This window comes from Melanerpes formicivorus, unplaced genomic scaffold (assembly GCF_026170545.1).
Source record: "Melanerpes formicivorus ecotype bairdi unplaced genomic scaffold, bMelFor1.0.p_v2 SCAF_12, whole genome shotgun sequence".
Lineage (NCBI taxonomy): Eukaryota > Metazoa > Chordata > Aves > Piciformes > Picidae > Melanerpes > Melanerpes formicivorus.
The window spans coordinates 4,863,942-4,888,809 of record NW_027142364.1 but is presented as its reverse complement, the minus strand read 5'-3'; the positions used below and the strand labels follow the sequence as shown (position 1 = coordinate 4,888,809).

The 24,868-nt window shown below is 40.6% G+C and overlaps 1 protein-coding gene across 2 annotated transcripts in view; it reads right to left on the bottom strand.

Annotated features, from left to right (window-relative positions):
- NAALADL2 (N-acetylated alpha-linked acidic dipeptidase like 2) overlaps positions 1–24,868 on the bottom strand; it is a 519,424-nt gene that overhangs the window by 356,225 nt on the left and 138,331 nt on the right. The gene's annotated exons all lie outside the window — the stretch shown is intronic.

Genomic DNA, 24,868 nt, shown 5'->3' with positions numbered 1-24,868 from the left:
GTTCACCAATAGTTATTTTTAAAGGACAAGTTTAATACTTGATGTTTCTGAAGCAGAATCCTAACACTTCAAGCATTTATTGACAAATTAAGATATAAAACAGGCAAAATATTTACAGGAATTACAGGATCTCTGTTACATCTGTGATTGGTGCCCCAATGTTTGTTATTTTAGAGTGATTTTTAAAGAATATTAAAGCAAGATGATCACACAATGTAAGTTTAGAGTTTACAAGTGAGAGAGACTATAAGGAGAGTCTTATCAAACCCACAAAGGAAATAGAACATCCTTTTATTTATACACTTAAGTATCATAGGATAGGATAGGATAGGATAGAATAAACCAGGTTGGAAGAGACCTTCAAGATCATCGTGTCCAACCCATCAACCAATCCAACCCACCCAAACAGCTAACCCATGGCACCAAGCACCCCATCAAGTCTCCTCCTGAACACCTTCAATGACGGCGACTCCACCACCTCCCCAGGCAGCCCATTCCAATGGGCAATCACTCTTTCTGTATAGAACTTCTTCCTAACATCCAACCTGAACCTCCCCTGGCGCAGCTTGAGACTGTGTCCTCTTGTTCTGGTGCTGGCTGCCTGGGAGAAGAGACCATCATCCGCCTGTCTACAACCTCCCTTCAGGTAGTTGTAGAGAGTGATAAGGTCACCCCTGAGTCTCCTCTTCTCCAGGCTGAGCAACCCCAGCTCCCTCAGTCTTTCCTCATAGGGCTTGTGTTCCAAACCCCTCACCAACTTTGTTGCTCTTCTCTGGACTCGTTTCAGCAAGTCAACATCCTTCCTAAACTGAGGGGCCCAGAACTGGACACAGTACTTGAGGTGTGGCCTAACCAGTGCAGTGTACAGGGGCAGAATGACCTCCCTGCTCCTGCTGGCCACACTGTTCCTGATGCAGGCCAGGATGCCATTGGCCCTCTTGGCTGCCTTCTCCCATCCCTTCAATGCAAGGCATCTACTAAGGACCACATCAACTACACTGATTTCCAAAGAGGGTGATAATTTGCTCCCCCCATGCATCAAGACACAGTAATATGGGTTAAGAGGAAAAGAAAGCTCTTCAATAACATTCAAATGAATGACAGTTTCCTTTGCCATATAAGACACACTGAAAATTTAGTGTCCGCTCTTGCAAACAAGGATTGATAGCTCTTGCTCAGTGTATCTTCACCAGCAGTCTTTTTTCCCCCTTTTTTCTGTGAAGGCTTTTATTTTTCCTCCGTTGAACTAAAAACATGGCACGGAAAATTAAGCCCTGCAGAACATAATGAGAAACTTTTTACACAGCTGTGGGGAGCCTAAGGGACAGCTCATTAAGGATTAGACTTCAAACTATATTGATATGGTCAATGCCATAGGGAAGCATCTGTCTCAACAGTGGCAAAGTCCACTGACATTTCTGTTTTGTTCTTATTCATCACAGCCCATTCCTAGGATCACTTGAATATTACTTAATGTGCTTCTGTTGCAAATAACCAGCATAATGGTCATGCCTTTTATTTATCTTGCTCTTTTCTCATGGCATTTTAACGTGTCACAAAATTATGGCATTCACTCTTCTAATATTGGTATCTCATTTCTATTGGGAACTTTTGTGGGCTCAGGCAGCGATACATGGAGGCTTGGGCAGTACTCCTGGACGAGTCACCTACTGCATTCTGCCATGTCATTATCCCAAGGCAGATGCCATGTATTTCAGGGTCCCTGCAGGTTTTGTTTCTCTACATGTCATAAGTTAAATGCAAGAGTCTTGATATTAATTCAGAAGTCTCTCTCTGGCAGGGGATTAACAAGAAAATGTGAAAGTTGTCTTTTCAAATATGGATTGCAAAGCTAACAGAACCTACAATAATACTGGTGAAGAACTTGCTTCCACTTGAAGATTCCTCCTACAAATTTCAGATTACATGCCTAGTTAAAACAAGTTTCTGTTCAGTACTTCTGTCATCATCCAAGCTAATAACGTTCATTCTTTAGCACATATGAATAGCTAAGGCTGCAAAGATTAAAAGGGAAAGTCGATAGCTAAAACAACTGGTTTGGCAGCCACATGGAAGAAACAGGAGTGGTTCAACCACCAAATTCTCACACATCAGTCTGGGAATGCCCTGCAGAAGACTACTTAGGACACACTACTGGCTGGTGTGTGGGAAACATAAGTACAAGATTGTTTCAACATGACAGGTACATTTGAATGCTCTTCAAAGCAATTGTGAAAGCTATGCAGAACCCACTCGATTCTATTTGGAAGGTTATTGGGAAATGGCAAATTACTCATAGCTGAGTAGTTTTGCTTCTGTTGTCATTGCTTGAAATACCAGAGACTGCAACTAACCTGAAAAAAGAATCTCAAAAATACTATTGATATTTTAAAAACTTACCAAATGCCACCTCAGAGTCCACTGCCCTAGGGTGTGATCACCCCTCTGGGTGATCAAATGTGAAAAACCCTCTTTTCAGTGAAAGAACTAAAAGGTGTAAAATGATGTGATCTTGTGTTTTGCAGCCTCCTGAGCAGCAGTGGGAAGGGGGCAGGGCACTTCATTAAAGATGGAAAGTATCCAAAATATAATGCTGTAATTAAACCTCCTGTAACTGACTTAAACACTTAATTCTCTTTGTTGACTGATCCATTCTACAGAACATGACTCTGACACCTTTCTTTAGGGAAAGAGGTAAAAACGAAATTGGCACTTCTACCTAGAGGTAATTAGGCATGCTTTCCTCTTCCCCAAACTATCATTTCCTTCCCCCGCTGTAACAGCAGAACCGGGAAGATCATTTTAATCATTTCTGTGACACTTTGACTGGCCATTTAGCCCTTTCACTTACTTTTCATGAAGTAGAAATAAATTCACATCACTCCAAAGTGTAACACCAGCTGAATTTCATCTGCTTTCAAGCCTCAACAAGAAATTTCGCAGAACTCTATCCATCAGATGTGACCTTGCAAGGTCTAGAGCCTTACTGATATATTTCTTAGCTCAGACTTAACTGGCAAGAACAGACTCACTTGCAGATACCCTGAAGACTAAAAAAGAAAGTAATTTGCTCCTGTGCACGTACAAGATAAACATAATTTGTGAAAGCATTCATGTGTATAAGATTTCCCAAGGCTTCATGTGACACAAGTTCATAAAACATATTTGGACCTGATGGTATATACTTTATATCACCACCACTCACCTCTCTTCTGTTTCCATTAATTTTCATTAAGGGAATAAGGTTTCGGCATGCAAGGTAAGTTTCAGTAGTAGCTGACTGGGTGAAGGTGATGTAGCAGTAAAAGTATGTTTGCCCCCTTAAGATTATTGTACTTGACACTGTGAAAAGACCCGTCACATACCACTTTTGGAATGACATTCGTGCTGATGTGGCTGCTGAAAAAAAAAATCCTAAGAATTATATGTCACAATAATAATTAAATTGAGGGAATTTGGAATATGAGTTTTTGCAAACCTCCACAAAACCTGAGAAACTCATTTAGGTGAAGGCACTTCAGAGATATTAATTTAGTAGTGTCAGAACACCCTTCTTTTTATTTTGCAGTCTTTTGTAGTGGGTTGACCTTCTTTAGGTGGCATACTGAAAGACATTATGCACAGACAATGATCTATCAAACAAGCACTGCTGCTGTTAGCACCAAGTTTTGATCTGACTCCTCAGCCTGTACTGCAAAGGATTCAGGGAAAACAGAACTTACTGCAAAGACAAACTCATGCTGGGTTGTAGACCTCTGTGAGAATAGGAAATACACATCCACGCCAAATTCCTAAAACCTTCCATACAAGCTCTCACTGATTGTAGAAAGGAAGCCCTGATATAAAAAAGCCACAGTCTATAAGGCTCCCAATCAATACACTCACACAATGTAATTGCATATGGCCATGTTTGCTACAGATCACTGAAAAAAGGGTCCATTTTGTTCTCACATCTGGGAGCCAATTAAACCACAGTCAAAACACTTGAAACTACTGTGACATACAAAGCCTAGGACCAATGAAACCTTAAAGATATTGGAGCTCTTCACACTGAGAAAAGTCAGTGAAAAGTTTCTTTTTAAAATACATATATACATGTACATATAATACTGCTAAATTTACATTATACAACTAACTGTAGCATGTGTCCACTAACAAAAAATGAGAACTAAGAGATGCTCAGGGCTTCTGCAAGCTTCATCACTTAACAAATATGAATTATTTTGAAGGGAAAATCCTCTCCTACTATTTCCTACCTTCAACATCATATTCAGCCTTACAGTTTTAGAACACCCAATGTAAGTATCACTAAGTTAAGATGAAAAGATGTAATATCAAAATAGACAAAACGCAAAGGTCTTTCAAATAGACATGAATTGCAGTTCTCCAGAGGCAGTGATGCCACTACTACTGATTTCTATCCTTAAGATAGCTAAGGGATGCAAGCAGTGCAGGATTAAAAGGCCTAGTAAAGAATAGCATCATCGAGTTGATGTTCATCATCCTCCTTTTATAAGACTGCATACTATTTTTATGTTTAGGCTGGATATTAGGAATTATTTATTCACAGGGAGAGTTATCAAACATTGGAATGGCCTGCCCAGGGCACTGGTGGAATCACCATCCCTCAAGGTGTTTAAACAGAATATGGACCTGGTGCTTAGGGGCATGATTTAGTGTTGACCCCTCAGTGCTGGGTTGAGGATTGGACCGGATGATCTTTGAGGTGTCTTCCAACTGGATGTTTTCTGTGATTCTTGTATGAAGGGAGCTGTTTCTTAGACACACTCATGAGAAGTCTCCCTCAAATTAGATTATAATGTAACAAATTTTATAATAGGGATTTTTTAATCACCTTGTGATGTCTAATAGGTCTTTGAATATTAGAAAAAATTGGCAAACTGAGGTTCTCACAGACACAAAACTTCCATATGTGAAGGCATCTCTCTCTCTCCCCACACACAGCTCTCCTCAAGTTCTCTATTTACAGAAGTAGCCTCACAAGGTGAGATTACAATGTGTGCTCCACCTTGAGCTGCAAGAGAAGATCACAGTACATCTCTAATGTAGTTCATAATGTAACTTCTCAGTTAATTAATGGGAAATAAAAAAATTGATTGAAAGAGGTGAATCACTCTTATTTTTAAAGTAAGGCACAGACTGCTAATACAATACAGTAGTAGTCCTGCTGCATCATGGTGGCCATGCTTCCTAGTCATAGGTCTTCAAAACAATGAACAGGGCATTTAACAGCCCCCCTCTACCACCACAAAATAGCAGATTATTGAGATTTTCTAAAAAAAAAGCTCTTTTCCCTGAAAAAAACATTGGTTTGTAAAAAAAACAACCAAACAAACAAGAAAAACCCACCAAAACCCCCAAGAAGTTTCACTTAGGTGCATTCTGGAAATCTCACTAGAAGTTTTCCTTTTGTGGGGAAACCGCTGAAGTTTCCCATGGCAGAACAAAAATACTCAAGCATTTAGCTCTTCAGGTGGATGCTCTCTCCCTTCACTTTCCATGACTGTGTGGGAGAAAAAAGGCGGGAAATGGTGAGGAGTGAGAGAGAAACATTGCCTGAGCTGATTACAAGCACCACTACCCACAGAGAGAGGTTAAATTGGCCCAATTCTTATTTTAGCCTAGTCAGTTCACTCATATTTAACAATTACTGAAAGACAGTATGCTGTTTGTCTTGAAATTATTTTTAGACACCATTTGAAAGCCTGGCCTTCAAAAAAAAATTGTAATTTAATTTGTCACAAAGACAGTAATGAACATACTGCAAAAGAAAGGTTCTGTGCTGACAAAAACAGGGAAAAGCAAGAGCTCGTCAAGTCACAAACCAAGCATGCAAATCTCAAATAAAACTCCCAGCAATGAGAAGGTGCTCAGCGAACACTGCTCAGATTCACTGTGTCACTCTTGCAACATTTTAAGGCTACTACATATCATCAGTTTGTGAAGAAATTGCAAATGTGACCTGACCGGTTAGTGGTATATTGCTTCTAGGCTGCTTCTCTTCAACACTGGCTAAGTCCAAAACACCAATGCAAGACGTAATACTGTAAATTATCTCTAAGAGAAGTTCCGCCGATGTTGAAGCATCGCGTAGGGCCAGAATGGACCAACACTGGAGAAGATTAAACATATAGCCCGAAGAAGAGGAGGATCAGAGGAGATCTTATTGCTGTCCACAACTACCTGAAGGGAGGTTGTAGCCTGGTGGGGGTTGGTCTCTTCTCCCAGGCAACCAGCACTAGAACAAGAGGACACAGTCTCAAATGGCACCAGGAGGGATTTAGGCTGGATTTTAGGAAGAAGTTCTTCACAGAAAGAGAGTAATTACCTATTGGAATGGGCTGCCCAGGGAGATGGTGGAGTCACCATCAGTCGAGGTGTTTAGGAAGAGACTGGATGGGGCACTTGCTTAATTCTATTCTATATACATACAAAAATTTATCCTAAATACAACAAACCCAACCTTCTAGAAGCAAGGTACAACTCTCTACAACTACCTGAAGGGAGGTTGTAGACAGGCTGATGATGGTCTCTTCTCCCAGGCACCCAGTACCAGAACAAGAGGACACAGTCTCAGGCTGCGCCAGGGGAGGTTCAGGTTGGATGTTAGGAAGAAGTTCTATACAGAAAGAGTGATTGCGCTATGGAATGGGTTGCCCGGGGAGGTGGTGGAGTCGCCATCATTGAAGGTGTTCAGAAGGAGACTTGATGGGGTGCTTGGTGCCATGGGTTAGCTGTTTGGGTGGGTTGGATTGGTTGATGGGTTGGACACGATGATCTTGAAGGTCTCTTCCAACCTGGTTTGGTTTATTCTAATTCTAATAAAGGTATGAGATAAGATACTCTCTGAAAGCTTTAAAATCTCTCTCTATATAAAGCCTTACCATCTTCTACATAAAGATGATGACCCGTATCAAAATGGCTAAAGATGGGAGACTGAAGCTGAATGTAAATATTGGAATATTTATATGCCCTATACAGCATCCCAAAATGCTGTCCTTCACATGACTATCAGGAAAACATTTATAGTAAAATGGTGTATTGGGCAGTGGCAGAAATGAATGTTAACATGCTGAAAATTTCTAACAGAGGCAACCTTTTAGCTTAAATGGATTCAATACATTTGTAGATATATCTGCGTTTAGTTTCCTGCTCTCAAAATGAGTATTAAAATATGAGACAAACAAAACCCATCTATATGCCATTGTTAGAAAAAGGTCTAGCTTTTTTTATTTCTGGAGAGCTTTTTAAATTGAATTTAAAAAAACAACCGACCAACCCCAACAGCAACAAACCCCAAACAAACAAAATCCAAAGCACACTACTTTAGAGCTATAAAAGACATCCTGAATCCCCTTTTTAAAAGGCCAGACTTTCCAATGTGTCACTAAGATTTTCACAGACTGCTTGAATGTTGCCCACAAAAAATACCTATTAAATATTTTTTTTAAAAAAGCTTTGATTAGAACAATTAAAAAACTTGCATTGGGAGATTCTTTTAAAGGAGAATTACATTGAAAGTATGTATACCAGAAGAAAAAAGATACCAAACAACATTTTAGTTGTCTGATATTTAGGGTCTGGGTTTCTTTGATTTTTGAGATAAAGCTCCACTGCAAATGTATTAAAAATGTGACATTTATCATTTACCCAAATATTCATGACTGTCTGTGGCAAAGCTGAGAGTTTAGGGTGAATTTCACCCATCATCTCGTCTATCAAATGGTAGAAAAACCATATCTAAAACCTGAATTTGCTAGAACTACCTACAAGCTGGACCAATGTCTTGGTGATGGGTGAATGAAAGACAAATGGCAGTACACTGGATTCAGGTCTGCATGCAATTACAGTAGGACTGATCTCACCTCTACTGAAGCAACTTAAAATGAGATCTTATGCTGCAAACACACTAAAAAGTTTTAAGTGGAATTTTACTTGATATCACCGATAGGGTTTTTTTGAATCTGCATTTTGTTCCTGCTGCTTTCCACCTATATTGTTATCATCAAACTTTTTAATTCTATTTTATTTCATGTTTACTTGTACTCATCAAATAGTATTGCTGTATTCCTTCCATTAATATTGTTTCAAATTTAAAAGTGAAAACTAAACCCCCTGACTTTTCTATGCCTAGTGGATAGTTATGTGTGAATAAAATAACCAAGAATATTGTTGTGTTTTGCATGAAATTCCAGTGGAGCTGAATGGCTGAGAGTTTCAATCACCATACTTTCACAGAGTCATTTGTGTTGGAAGTGACCTTTAAGATCACCAAGTCCAACTGTTAGTGCATAAAAGGCAGCATTTAGTCTCTTGTTGTACAGAAAGATGAAATGACAACACTCTCAAAGTCCAGAGGACACACCTCTGCCTCAAACACACACTTGTCAATAACAATAACTGTATGAACAAAGAGGCTGCACTGAGGGATGTGTGCTCAAGGAAGAGGGGAGGAGAATGGAAGGCTGGAGGTAAGTCAAACCACAAAAGTCAAGGATACAATCAGAATCCATCTACAAAGAAAGTGCATTTTGGTTAGGCACACTGAAAGAGGAATTGAACAGAGAGCAAGTAAATTCTGCTTGAATTCCCCGGATAGCAGAAGAAATATTAGGCACTATTTATAACATACAGAAGACATCTCACAGGATAAATAAATGAATCCTTTCAGAAAACCCTCAAATGTTGGACAGATTTTTGATCAGACAAGATGAAAACACCTACTCGACCTATGTTACCCAGCATCAGCTTCTTTACATGGATTAACACACAGAGCTAAATGAATTGTTAGGCAAGACAAGAAAAGCCAAAAATTGCATTATACAATGTTACAATTAGTCATTAATATATTTCCTTTGAAGTTTGGTGGTATGGGAAAATACTTGTCGTGGAAAGCCTGAGGTAATCACAGCTAGCAGGTGGTTTAGCCCAAGGATCTGGAATCAGGAAGACTTTTGTATTTTCATTATTATTTCTTTGTAAGAGATCGGAAGACAACATCTTGAGTTAATGGGATGTAACTTCAAAGTACAAGTATGGCTATGCTAAGGAGGAAAATAGAATAGAACAGAATAGAACAGAATAGAATAGAATAGACCGGACCGGACCGGACGAGACCTTCAAGATCATCATATCCAACTTATCATCCAACACCACCTAATCAACTAAACTATGCAACCAAGCACCCTATCAAATCTCCTCCTGAACACCTCCAGTGATGGTGACTCCACCACCTCCTCAGGCAGCCCATTCCAATGGGCAATCACTCTCTCTGTATAAAACTTCCTCCTAACCTCCAGCCTAAACCTCCCCTGGCACAGCCTGAGACTGTGTCCTCTTGTTCTGCTGCTGGTTGCCTGGGAGAAGAGACCAACCTCTGCCTGTTTACAACCTCCCTTAAGGTAGTTGTAGACAGCAATAAGGTCACCCCTGAGTCTCCTCTTCTCCAGGCTAAGCAACCCCAGCTCCCTCAGTCTCTCCTCAATAGGGCTTGTGTTCCAAGCCCCTCATCAACTTTGTTGCCCTTCTCTGGACATGCTCCAGCAAGTCAACCTCCTTCCTAAACTGAGGGGCCCAGAACTGGACACAGTACTCGAGGTGTGGCCTAACCAGTGCAGTGTACAGGGGCAGAATGACCTCCCTGCTCCTGCTGGCCACACTGTTCCTGATGCAGGCCAGGATGCCATTGGCCCTCTTGGCTGCCTGGGCACACTGCAGGCTCATGTTCAGCCTACCAGCAACCATCACCCCCAGGTCCCTCTCTGCCTGGCCACTCTCCAGCCACTCTGACCCCAGCCTGTAGCACTGCATGGGGTTGTTGTGGCCGATGTGCAGAACCCGGCACTTGGATGTGTTCAATCTCATGCCGTTGGATTCTGCCCATCTGTCCAGCCTGTCAAGGTCTCTCTGCAGAGCCTCTCTACCCTCCAGCAGATCAACTCCTGCCCCCAGCTTGGTGTCATCAGGAAATTTACTGATGATCGACTCAATGCCCTCATCCAGATCATCCATAAGATGTTAAAGAACACGGGTGTGGAGAACCTCAGCAACTGACAGCAGGTACAGTAGAGGCTGAAGTCATAGAATTATAGAATCAACCAGGTTGGAAAAGACCATCAAGTCCAACCTATTACCTCATATCTAACACCTTCTGACAACTAAACCATGGCTCCAAGTGCCACATCAAATCTTCTTTTTTTAACACCTCCAGGGATGGTGACTCCACCACCTCCTGTACTCAGCCTCTCCTCATAGGGTTTGTGCTCGAGACCTCTCCCCAGCCTCACTGCCCTTCTCTGGACACATTCAAGAGTCTCAATGTCCTTTTTAAACTGAGAAGCCCAGAAGTGGACACAGTCGTCAAGGTGTGGCCTAACCAGTGCTGAGTACAGGGACAGAATGACTTCCCTGCTCCTTCTGGCCACACTATTTCTGATGCAGGCCAGGATGCCATTTGTCTTCTTGGCCTCCAGGGCACACTGCTGGCTCATGTTCAGCCCCAAAACATAAAGGGATTAAATTATTTTCTCAGATGAATAGTGCTGCTTCTCTCCATGTGCCTGTAAAATACCCCTAACTCTTACACCATATGAAACGTTTTCTAAAATGCTATCAAGTTAAAAAATAGAGAACATCACAGGACACACAACACAGATTTCTTGAAGTTTTCATTTACAAATATAGTCACATTCCTCAAGATGAGTGAGCTAATGCATGAATGACAAACAAGCTCTCACCAGTGGTAGAAATTATCTGATTGAATTTCCAAGGAGACTTACCATAGCTTATATGAAATATTTCACTAACATTTATATCTGTGACAAAACTGACAATGTTATTTCCTCAGCTTCTCGTTACAAAGGAAATTATTTCAAACATTATCATGCTCAGAAAAAATAAATAGATCTGTGTTGTGGTGTATCATAAATTAAAACAAATTGTTGCATACATCATTTTCTCATTTGAGAAGTTCTTATCTTTAACTAAGAGGAAGCTCTCAGGAATTTCATGGTTCTGGATGCTCCAGCCAGCTCTTCTCTGGCAGCAAAAGTGTGGTCCACTCCCAGCAATAAAAGTGCAATGCACACATCTAAGGGGCAACATCAGGATGTTAAGTAGAATGTTTAAATATTTCATAAAATTAACTTCTCCCTGCTTGCAGGCATTTCTTTCAGCTGTACAGTCACTGAAATTTAGAAACTAATACCAATGCTTATGCAATTTTAATCTCACTGATGCGATGAAAGGCAAAAATATAATTTATCACACACCAGATTTACTTTCCCAGAGTCATGAGGTCTTTTCCCTTCATCCAAGCACCCTTTGGGTAAGGAGCACTGTCATTCAGCCACCCTACTTGGAGCTGCTGCAGAGATATCTGGTGAAGCACAGTTGCCAGAAGTGATGTTGGTGAGACTGTGGTCAAAAATTGAATCAGAGATCAAACAGATGCTCTTTTTGATGTCTGTCTTCTGGGATGCAGTGACCCAGCAACAGATTCAACCATCTTAGATAGTTTGCATGCATGTAACAGCAGAAAACCTAAAGGGATAAACAGAAAATGCCACATACAACCCACATCAAATAGTAAAGAATTGGATTTAAAATAGCTAGCTGCTGTCCAGATTACATTTGTCTTTTATAATTATTTTCAAATTAAAATGCTGGTCCACTATATAATCCTGGCAATGCTCATCATAATACAAGACCAAAACAAAAAATGCACAGTACTTTCTGTGGACAGGAAGCCTGTCTATACTGTTAACAGCCAGGAAAATACTTGTTGGCCCACAAAAAAAGTTAATATACAGCTAGCTGATCCTATACAGTTCTCAAGAGGTCAATGATCTGCAAGTGATGTGGTGTGCATATAACAAAGTCTGCAGAGGTACGAAAATGTAGTCATACGTGAGTCCCAGTGTGACATTCAAGACAAATACCAGGACTGTTGAAATGAAGGGTGTTAGGGAATCTTCAAAAATAAATCCAGACTTCATCCAAAGCACAACACAGCTCAAATGCATTAAAAACAAAAAAGGTCAATAATTAATTTTACAAATTTTACAAGACAAACAAGCACAACAGTAATGAGAGAAGAGACCAAAAACTTGAATGACTTCTACAGTGTATGATGCACAGAGAGCACCTGAAACGCTTCAGGATTCCTCTGCAAGTGGATTAGGAATCACTGTTTCATGAAGTTCCCTGCTAGTTCTACTATCAATCCTTTCTTTTGCTTCTTTCCATTTTCCTCTACTCTTTCGTTAGAGGTATCTCTCTACCTACACACAGCTAACACACACAAAGTCACAAAAGCACTACGGTAGGCCAGCAATGCTTTTTCCTCATGTTGTGTATAAAAGCAAGAGTCACTTTTATTCACAATGGTATTACAAAGCAATCTAGAATTTAGTTACTCTCTTACCAGTCCTTTTGTCATTACAAGTTCAGACACACTGGCTGATGCTATCGGCTTTAAAGATCCTGTTCCCCAGGTTGTCTGTGAGCAGTTTATAAATCTGCTTTGGATTATATTGATTCACTAATTGACCAAAACACTGGATTATACACTCTGCTGGACTCTTCATGCATTTAACAAAGTAATTGATAAAGATTGGGCTCCTTGGGCTGATTTTTCTAGGATTTGATCTTTTGTAGGAATGTACATCATTTCAAGTCAGTCCTTAACAGCACAAAGAAACAGCATAAAAGAAAAGAATCAGAGGAAAACAGCCTTTGGAAACTGCTATTTTCTACTGGAGCAAGGCTAGCAGAAGCAGCAGTGGGAGTAGAGACTTGACTGGCAACAGAGACCTGATCAATGATTGCTATCATGCAATCAATGGAAATTCATAAGGTAACACCCAATGCAGCCTAAGAGAGGTGACTGCAGTGCTCCCCAGGAAACTGGGAAGCAAGCATTCTATCTATCAAATCTCTGTAAAGAGCAGTTTATATTCTATCCTGATGAATATACATCTGTTATTAATCAATATCTGTTAGAATTTGTGTCCCCTCTCCTCCCATATTTAAAGGAGCTGGCAACCTTCTTGTGACTGAAATAACTCAATTAATCTTCCAAACGGAAAGGCAAGCTTTTTTATTATTGTTTTTGACAGGCAGATGTTTGACAATTGATCTGAACAGCCTGAGGAAAAGGAGATGGAGCACGAACAAAATAAAACAAGCAGATGCAATATCAGGATACAGCAATGTCTACAGTTTGCTGCTCCACCTGCTGCTGGGCTCCTTTTCCTCTACAAACTGTGCTCTCTGTCACTGATGCTAAACACAAAAACATGCACCTACAGCCAGCCTCACCACACAAATACACTGTACTAAAAAGCCTGGACTAAATACACATAAATCTGAAGGCAAGTCAGAAGGAGACAGAATGCTGATTTACTTCTTACATCTCTTTTTAATCAGGATCTAGAAGTATAGAATACAAACAAGCAAAGATTGCCACACAAGTTTACAGCCACCTTTGAAGGAGACTGGTATTACAGTATCACAGTACCGCTAAGGTTGGAAAAGACCTCGAGGATCATCGAGTCCAACCTGTCACCACAGACCTCATGACTAGACCATGGCACCAAGTGCCACGTCCAATCCCCTCTTGAACACCTCCAGGGATGGTGTATTGTCCATAGAATAATAAAGAAATTAATAATAAGGTATGCTACAGTGAAACTGTTGGATCAGTAAACAACTAATTGCTATTCCTACCAGCAAGCCATATTCAGTTTACTCCCATACATTTTGTATGGGAAAAACTAAACCAGCCTGGCTTTGCTTTTCCTCCAAACCCATTAAATTCTCCTTCGCAGCATGGGTTTGAACATGAGTTCACCTGACTAACATAATTGTGTGCTGCAAGGCAGACCTATGCTGAGCATGCAGCCCTGCTCCACAGCAGTATACACTAAGGCTGTCTGTGGTGAGTAACCTGGTCCAAAGGATCACAGCAAAAAGAAGGATAGAATGTGTGTCATCAGGCAAGTTCTCCTCTCACAGTGCTACCGAACTCAGGATGCTCCCATCCTCTGCATCAGCCAATTATCCTCTTTAAACACTTTTGGAGATCAAACACAGTCAATTCCTATGGTCAAAGGTGTGGGTTTAGGTGAGTAATAGTTGTAACTTCAATAGTCAAATTACATGTTCTGCTGTGACTAATAAATTCTGCATTTCATTAATCTTTTCGCTAGGCCACTTGTAACTGTATGTTTGATTAGAGGGGAGCTTGGCTTCAGGCTGTGGTATGAAGGTATTAATATAAATAGGTGATGTACTGCAAGATGTGCTGTGAAACTGCTTGTGAATATAATGGTTCAGTCACTGACAGTTGTTACACACTGGCAGGGCTTCTCTGAATCTTCATCAGTAAGGAGACTGTGAATTTAAGAAAGCATTTTTGGCATTTTAAGTAACAATATATACTCACTCAAAAAACTGGATTTTTTTTTTTTTCTCCTTTACATTATCATCTATAGTAGTGTTTTATTTTAAAAAGCTATTCCCTTTGTACAACTGTATTGAGATAGTTTATTAAGTATATTATTAGATATCAACTTTCTGCCCATCAAAGTTCTTGGGCCTCTGTTTTATGTCATGACCTCTGAATTTGGTATATAGCCCTTACTCTCAGCAATATGCCAACATTAAGTCAAGGAGCACCATGGTGACATCTTAAAGCCATTATCCCATCCTCCCAAAGGCCTTCCACTCCTATTCTGCTCTACACTTAGCTCTATCTTTTTAGCTTTTCAAGTAGTGATTCGGAGGTATGACAACACTTTTAAAATCCCAAGACTATATGCAAGTAATAGCCCAGGAGACACTAGGTTCATGACCCTTAGACTTTTGTTATCTCAGATTTTGGCCTTTTAGTCATCAGTTTGATTCTAATCTCAGCCCCACACTCCACACATTGGCATAACAAATCTTTAACACACAGACACACACACAGGGGATCAGTCTACAAGAGCGTATTCTCAAACACTCCACTGTTGCAATCACAGCACACAGTACCCTAAATCCAGCTTCAGCTTCCTGATTCCAAATTTGTAAGGTGTGGTAAGAAAACTATCCCCTGCTTTCAAGCATTTATGTCTTCTGGCCTATGATTTCACTTATGTCAGTTATTATGAGCACAAATGATTTGGCTATTTTAAAAAGTATCTCAGCAACATATTTCTGACTGAAAATGCCAGCCTGTAAATAAATCAGCACTACCACATTTCCCCATTTTTCTGGTTATTCACAGAATCGTTAGGGTTGGAAGGGACCTCAAGGATCATCTAGTTCCAACCCCCCTGCCATGTGCAGGGACACCTCACACTAGATCAGGTTACTCACAGCCACATCCAGCCTGGCCTTAAAAACCTCCAGGGATGACGCTTCCACCACCTCCCTGGGCAACCTGTTCCAGTGTCTCACCATCATCACAGTGAAGAACTTCTTCCTAACATCCGATCTGAATCTACCCATTTCTGCTTTTTTTGCCATTCCCCCTAGTCCCATCATTACCTGACACCCTAAAAAATCCCTCCCCAGCTTTCTTGTAGGCCCCTGTCAGATACTGAAAGGCTACAATCAAGTCTCCTCAGAGCTGTCTCTTCTCCAGACTGCACAGCCCCAACTCCCCCAGTCTGTCCTCACAGTAGAGGTACTCCAGCCCTCTGATCATCCTCGTGGCCCCTCTCTGGGCACACTCCTAGAGCCCCTATTACAGGAAGGATCTGGAGGTGCTGAACTGGATGCAGTACTCCAGGTGGGGTCTCACCTGAGCAGAGTAGAGAATGCACTATACTTATTCATAAGACTCCAGAAACAGAATATGCCCTTGCTTTTACTGGCTGTGAACCTCCTTATGAAGCGGGGAGAAAAAAAAATCTGGAATATATGCACTTTATTGTAAAACTATCAGCAAATTCAGACACAAGAGCGTCCCTATTTCAGGACATTCTATTGAAATACAAATTCAACTTTCCCTACACTTCAATCATGTTTCAAAAACACTTATGGCTCCATCTAAATTAGCAATTTTCTTAGAAAATTATACTTTTCTAGCTAAGTATTAAATGACACAGTTACTACTGTTAAATCCTCTGAAATCCTGCCCACTTCCCATATTATAAAGCATTCTTCCTCCTGTATTACATTGTTAATTGTAACAACTACATAATATACACCATACTGCTTACAGAATGAAAACCTCACTTCCTCGTTGTAAGAAAGCATTACCCATTAGAAGCACATTTAAGTGACATTTGCAATATTCAACCAGAGGAATGCCCTGGCAAAACACCTAAGATCCACTGTACATTTAGTGCTGTAACAAAGCCCCATGTACATATAATCAGTGTCATGAGTTTGAGACAAAGGCAATGCAGGGGGGTTTCTCCAGATTTTGTTCCATTTTTTGGCCACACAAAGTGCCTCTTCGATTTATTTTTCCCACTTATCAAAAGCAGCCACAATTATGCTTTAAATCTGCAACTACCTGTCTTAATTCTCTTAGAATTGATGCCTTTTATATTTGTCACTGATTAGCATGTCTCTGGTTATCAGGCTGATTTTTTTGTCTTTTCTTTTTGAACAACTACAAACAAAACAAAACAATCTGTGTAATCCAAAGAACCTCAAGGTAGCTCAGGAGTTGTGACCTTCTAAGAAGGGAAAAACAAATCACACAGAGAGTCAACACTTGTCTAGGGATATATAGCTCTGTCATTCTTCCTTCTCTTTGCTATCACAGCCCCTTGTCATAAGGCATGGAAACATCTTCCCTTTCCACCCATTCTGCACCCACAGATTTTATATTTACCACCAAAGCATAAGATCACTCTGTCACACTTTCAGTGGCAGTGGGTTTGCTCCACCTGTCTTTTCTTTGATCCAGTAAACTACTGAAATACCAGTAAAGCAGATGAGAAATATGGTTTTAGCTATCATGTCTAAATGCCAATGTTTAGTCAGCTCCTCCATTTCTCCCACTGACAAACCACAAACAGGATTTTCTGTAAGGCTGAAAAGAACTAATTTCTTATTTTAGTTTTACCTTTTAGGTACAAGTCTTCTCAGTAAAATTTGCTGTCTACAGAGAGGGCCTTTTTAAATATTACCATAATCACACATTCCATTTAAGAAAACAAAAATGTCTTTTTTCTGGATAGGCTCCAAATGCATTTCAGATTGATGGATATTAACAGTCTGGGTCTTCCTGTTAAAGACCAATAACAAGAACAGTTTCCCAATAAAGCATTGAGATTTTCCTTCTGAGAAATAATCACCATTCATCCAAAAGGCGGTAAAAATTATGCAGGTGTCAACATTTGCCATGAACTGACAGCATTTATCCTCTCAAAAGACCTTGCTGGAATTGTAGAATAATTAAAGGCTCACAGCTTTTAATTAAGAGATCTTGAGAAGGAAATTGAGGAATTCTTAACAGCAAAACAACTAAGGGAAGGAGAGACAAAACAGAAAGGAAAAGGGAAAATAAAAAGGAAAGAAAGGGGGAAGGAAAAAGAAAGCCATTGCTGTTAAAGGAGGTTTACAGAGGAGAAATCAATGTTCTCACTGGGAGAGGAGGAATGTCACAGAAGTAAATTCTCCAGATAAATGCAAGAGAAAGCAAATGATAATATATTTATAAAGATCCATATTTTATGAATACATTTATCTCCCCACTCTGATAATGCTGTTTGAAAATGTACACTACAAAGCACAGAGATATGGGCTGTGCAGTTTTGAAGTGTACATAATAAGCATTTACCACCTAAAATAACAACACATGAGAGCTGCAGGAAACTGGGGTTTGGTTTTTTATCTGCCTGTACTTTTAATATAGGACCCAAAGTCCTAACCTCCACATGAAAGCTCTCAGCATCTCTTCTCAGTTTTGGGAAAATGAGGACAAAAATCAATGGGGCTGCAAGAGGCCCCACACTAATAACTTACTGCTTCTTATATTGCCTCAAATCTCACCATAAACAGCATTTCTGATTGCAGCTAGCTTGAAGAGATACAAGAAGTTAGTTAGGTGAAGTGGAAAGCACCATGGGAATGGATGCAAGCAATGTCAGACCAACATAATTGCGGCTTTTATAAAATCTTCAAGAATCCCATGGTCCAATTCTAAGCACAGGTACTTGGATTTGAAAGTGTCTTGAAAATGACATTCTGGTAATCACTGAGCTAGAAGGAATGAAATGGAGGCGGTTTCTGAGCTGGGACAAACAGATTTCTTTTATCTGGACATTCTATTCTTAAAACCCAAATAATTCTGTATAAAGTGTTACCTGCCTAATTTTCAAATCTATTTCTCCTTAACTATGGAGGTCATTCTGCAGATTTTTTTTTTATTCCCATTTTTAAGCTAATTTTTATTTAGTCCTAATAACTGAATTAATTAGATTCAACAAATAATGTCCTACCATGCAGTCTTACAGGGAACTGCTTGAAAGAGTCCAATGCAGAGCCACAAAGGTGATGAAAGGAGTGGAACACTTCCCTAATGAGGAAAGGCTGAAGGAGTTGGATTTCTTTAGCTTGGAGAAGACTGAGGGGTGACCTCACTCATGTTTAGAAATATACAAAGGGCAAGTGTCAGGAGGGTGGAGCCAGGCTCTGCTCAGTGATGTCCAATGGTAGGACAAGGGGAAACAGATGCAAGCTGGAGCATAATAGGTTCCACCTGAACGTAAGGAAAAACTTTCACTGCAAGCATTACAGAACACTGGAACAGGCTGCCCAGAGAGGCTGTAGAGTCTCCTTCTCGGGAAACTTGCAGAATCCACCTCAATGCATTCCTGTGTTACCTGCCAGAGCAGGGGGGCTAGACTAGATGATCTTTCAAGGTCCTTTCCAATACCTAACAATCTCTGATTCTTTGGTTCTGTAAAGATCAATGTGTGACTTCAAATACAAAAACCTAGTAGCCAAAATCTTCATGTGCTTAAAAAAAATTACTAACTAAAATTATCCAAGTAACAGCACTTGTGGAAGTTTCCTATGGGGCAGGGGGGAGAAGGAAAGAAAAGCCCTAGAAAATTAAAAGCTGCATTTATCCTTGCAACTGCATCTCAAAATTGGAACAATCCAAACCAAATTCTACAAGTGGTTACTCTTGGCTAATTAGTAAATACTGTCATGGACTTTAAATGAAGTTACTCCATATGCATTCCTTTTTTAACTACTAGTCTGACCCACTAGCTCTAAAACATCTGCTGCATCACATAACGATGATGTACTGAATAAAGATGTTGTGTATTCCAGCTGGGATAAATCCAGCCAAAAATAGGTGCACTGGCATGTCTAAGTGGCCTTCAAATCAGTCTGGGTGACCTGCAATGAACATGTTCTTGACAAATTCACTTGCAGAGCTCCCTCTCTATCTGTTATCTGAAGCAGGTAGCTGCATGCTTCATGTCTTCACTTGAGAATGTGCCTCATAGTATGAAGAGGACACAGCCGACAACACCTGGGCATTTCCCCTCACCTCCTGTTCCACATAACAATAATGATACTTATTCTTGTAAAGGACTAAGACTGGAAACTAATCACACAAACTTTTGCCTCCACATTTCAAATTATCCTGACCTCAGAACCTCTCTCCTCCTGTGTCATGCAGAAACTGCTAATCCTGCTATGGCATGCTGAGCTCAGATGATTTTGCCTTTTGGACAATGAAAACAGGCCTCATCCCAGTACTGATTATCTACTTCTGAGCCGTTTGTTCTTCGCATTCAGCAAAACTCAAGCAGCTGCAACTTACTGGCTTATTGACACATCTGTGGTTCAATTTGTGGAACTCAAGGCAGACCTCCAAGGGTAGGGTAGAAAACAAAGATCTCTTTTAAGCTCACAGACGAAGACTCAGAAATATGGCTACATAAAATAAGTGAGATATCTGGACAGCCATACCTGGACTTTTAGTCTTTCTTCTGGAAAACCTGCTCTGAATGGCAATGAGACCAATCATTTTTAGTGTTTAATGATCTGGAACCACTAAGGTATTTTCTATTCTTACTGCTCTCATTTTCAGTCTTTAGCCTCTGGTGTGCCAGAAGAAATCCAATAAGCTGCTTCTCCCAAATAAAATTGTATTTACTTCTCTGTAGATATGGGCTAGACTTTGACTGGAGTCCCGAGCCACCACTCTTTTAAGTAATCACATCAGGCTTTCATCCTGTTAGATTTATGTTTCAGACCTTTTCAAAACACGTCCTGCTGTTCATCAGTAATTGGCAAAGAGCTAGCTGGTTATACCCAGAAACCAGCTGACAATAACTCCAAGGCTTCATCTACTTAAAGCTGTCCAAGAGTGAGGTTAAACTAAGGTAACTGCATATGCACTCAGGTGCTCTGTGTTCTCAGAAGGGTATTGGATGCACGGGGGTGGGAGATGATCAGCCTCTACAGATGTCTCTCTAGGGGACCAAGTCTGGATTTTGGTGGTTTTGGTTGTTGGTTGGTTTTGGTTTTGGTTGGTTGGTTGTTGGTTTTTTTTTTCAGGAATGCACTTGACCAAGAACCACCTCCAGTATAAGCTGAAAATGAGAACTGGCCACTCCTGACACGGGACTTGGGGCATGCACCAGTCCACACACAGCCAGGTGTGACTAGGATATGGAATCGCATCCTTTCAAGCAGGAGCACTCAACTCATCTTTCTCCAGCAGTCAGTTTTCATGCTGACACATGAGCTGGACTCTTTCCTTTGAAGACTTACCACCATCACAGCCAACCTCTGCTTTCCAGGGAATAGTGACAGCATTCAATTTAGTATAAGCCTTACAAAGAGCTTGGCATGACCATTCCTCCTCCACAACCCCTGGCTTCTCTAACAGGTCTGAAAATGTTAATTTCTGCAGCTCAAGGGCAGCTGTAACTTAAATATTGACAATTTACAGATGTTTTGCTCACCTAATTTGTTCCACTATTCACAAAACCATGCAGTTACCCTAGCAACTACTACACTGCATTTTATCTCCGAGCTGCAGAGCTTTTTCTTTTCTAAAAACAAACCCCACAAGCTTACTGATACTGCATGTAACCTTTGATATTAGTTTTAGGCATTTCAGGAAACATAAAAATAGGCACAAATGTAATGAAAATAGCAGTCTCTTTTCTAAAGTCCATTTAAGTTTTCTATTTATGAACAGATTTTCTTTGCAGATTAATTTCATTTGACTCTTCTGTATGTTTGCTCTTCTTCCATGGGTTACAATCTGCATGAAGGAAATTAAGAGGACAAGGAGGAAGACAAGCTTTGATAAAAGGAGCTAGCTGGAATCTGGGTAGAAGATATATTAAAGAATGTGGATCTAGAGAGAGAGAAAAAAACCCAACAAAACAACAAACAAACAAAAAAAAAAACCACCAAGAATCAAGGTAATATCTGAAAATTGCTGCAAGAAGAAACAAATGCCTCTAGACCACTGACTCCAAAGTGTCCTTGCTCAATGGACATCTAGAATGAGAACATACAGTTTAAAATGGCAAAGGAACAGAATACTGATATATTTCTTTATTTCTACAGTAAAAGTCATCTTCTTCAGTGGACATATCTAGAAGAAAGAATAATTACACATGGAAAATATTTGCAGTTCGTTGTGTAGAATCATAGAATCAGTCAGGGTTGGAAAGGACCACAAGGATCAACTAGTTCCAACCCCCCTGCCATGGGCAGGGACACCCCACACTAGATCAGCCTGGCCACAGCCTCATCCAGCCTGGGCTTAAACACCTCCAGGGATGGAGGCTCAACCACCTCCCTGGACAACCCATTCCAGGGCTTTGCCACTCTCACGGTGAAGAACTTCTTCCTCACATCCAACCTGAATCTCCCCACCTCCAGCTTCATTCCATTCCCCCTAGTCCTATCACTACCTGATATCCTAAGAAGTCCCTCCCCAGCCTTCTTGTAGGCCCCCTTCAGATACTGGAAAGCAGCATTGCTCTTGGGCACCACTGCTTCCTGCACCATGGAAATTTGCATTCAAGTGAAACAAATTTGTTTTGAAAGGGACATTGACAACACATCACCTGAAATGATGTGGAGACATGTAAACAAACAGTGAGGAACCTGCTATCTCCACACTGCCTGCTGCAAGATGAACCAGCCTCAGATCCAGACGTGACTTCTGGAAACGTTCATGTCTTGCTAACGAATATTGCATGACACAGGGTGGATAGAAAAGAAAGAAACAGCTTTTTATTCAAAAGGAATACATTAGGGGACATATTTTTGTTTTACTTAACAGAAAAACAGAGATTGGTATCTTCTCAGAACAGTAAAAAAAAAACTATAAAATTTTATCTTCAGGGATTACTAAAGTTAGTGAACTTGCTGAGTCTTCTGATTTCAGCAAGTTACCTGTTGAAATCCATAGATCACTACTGAGACTCAAATTCTAATAAATTATTTTAACTACCTTTGAAATTAAGAATGATCTTAAATACCATCTTGGGTTAATATTTTAATGAAATAACTTCTGAAAAGGTCTTGTACAACATCTGTGTGATATCCCTTTATAGCCATGACATGATGTTTGATTTTCAGCTACCTGCTCTGCAGTGCCCATTTGTGCATATTTCAATACACCAGAGAACATGGCTTCTACATTTTACAGAATTTAGAGACCTTTCAAAGACTAATGTTCCCATTAAAGATGGCTAAAATAAAAAGCAGCTGGACAGAGAATATTTTCTGGTCTTTCTTTTCAACAGGAAGTTAAATTTTTAATTAAAAAAAAAAAAAAAAAGCTCCCCATACCACATCTTTTAAAAACAAGGAATCATAGAATCATAGGAAACAATAAGGTTGGAAGAGACCTCAAAGATCATCAAGTCCAGCCTGTCACCCAACACCTCATGACTACTGAACCATGGCACCAAGTGCCATGTCCAATCCCTTTTTGAACACCTCCAGGGATGGTGACTGCACCACCTCCCTGGGCAGCACATTCCAATGGCTAACAAATCTCTCAGTGAAGAACTTTCGCCTCACCTCGAGCCTAAACTTCCCCTGGTGCAGCTTGAGACTCTACCCCCTTGTTCTGGTGCTGGTAACCCAGGAGAAAAGACCAACCCCCACCTGACTACAACCTCCTTTCAGGTAGTTGTAGAGAGCAATAAGGTCTCCCCTGAGCCTCCTCTTCTCCAGGCTAAACAACCCTAACTCCCTCAGCCTCTCCTCATAGGGTTTGTGCTCCAAACCCCTCCCCAGCCTCGTTGCCCTTTTCTGGACACGTTCAAGAGTCTCAACATCCTTCTTAAATTGAGGAGCCCAGAACCGGACACAGTACTCAAGGTGTGGCCTAACCAGTGCTGAGTACAGGGGCAGAATGACTTCCCTGCTCCTGCTGGCCACACTATTCTTGATACAGGTCAGGATGCCATTTGCCTTCTTGGCCACTCGGGCACTACGTAGGAAGCCAGCAGTACAAATTACAATACAAACTTCAAACTTTAATGGCAGTTAATTGAAGTGTTGGGAGGGAAATAATCACAGTATCACAGTATCACCAAGGTTGGAAGAGACCTCAAAGATCATCGAGTCCAACCTGTCACCACAGACCTCATGACTAGACCATGGCACCAAGTGCCATGCCCAATCCCCTCTTGAACACCTCCAGGGATGGTGACTCCACCACCTCCCTGGGCAGCCCATTCCAATGATAAATGACTCTCTCTGTGAAGAACTTTCTCCTCGCCTAGAGCCTAAACTTCCCCTGGCACAGCTTGAGACTGTGTCCCCTTGTTCTGGTGCTGGTTGCACCAAGCCCTTCCTGGATACAACCACCTTTCATCTAGCATCCAATCTTTTTTTAGTAATTATCTTCCAGCAAATCTACCCAAGGATGCCTCCGGGCACTTCAGTTATAATTCAGGGGACTTCCACTTTATTGACCCTTTATATTTTCTCCTCTGAGCCCGGACTCCTGTACATAAAATTTAGGCCAGGTTTTGGTTTTCTTCATTACCCCCCAGACCTCTAAACTTCACTGACTCTGAGTCTGTGGCCACCAGGTTGAAAACACCTCTGCTAGTTTTAAGTCACTGCCTCATTTCTACTTCTATTCCTTTCTACTTTCTCACCTATGAGCACCTATCTATCTGAAGCTCAGCATGACTCTGCTTTGAACCTGTTTTTTCTGTACTGCTAAAGAAAGTCACTGAAGCTGACCAGCAATAATTACCTCCACAGTTCAGCACATCAGTCTTTCTGTAGCCTTCTGACTATTTCTGAAACCGCAGCTACCCTTGAATGATGGTTTATAATATTTTTTTTAAGAGATACCACTGTGATCTTTCCATCTTAAATACCTGTCTGCCTATACTCACTGTCCTGTTCTGTCCTTGAACACCACAATTCCCTCTGATCATAGATTTCAGAGGAAGAAGCAAAACTGCTGTCCACTGGTGCCTATTACAAACTGTGCAAAACACTTTCTATCATTATCCATTAAGTCACCCTGTGACCACATACAATGCTTTATCCCTACCATTGATGTAAAATAAATAGCTATATAATGCAATAATACCACTTTGTCAGATAATCCTTTTCTTAGGTCCCTTTCAGCAAGGGAGAGGCAGAAAGAAATACATACAGTTACTTGGTTACTTTCTACATTAACATTCATTTAACCTACTGAAAAATGTAATGCAGCTAAAAGGTAGCCAGAAACCACAGTAATGCCAATGCAGCATTAAAAGGAGTCAGTACTCCTTGATACATCCTTTCTTTTACACTGCCCAGAAGACAGACAAACATCCCTTCCTCAAGCCACCCCAAAACAGGGCTACAGCTTGGATTAGCACTACTAAAAATGCTG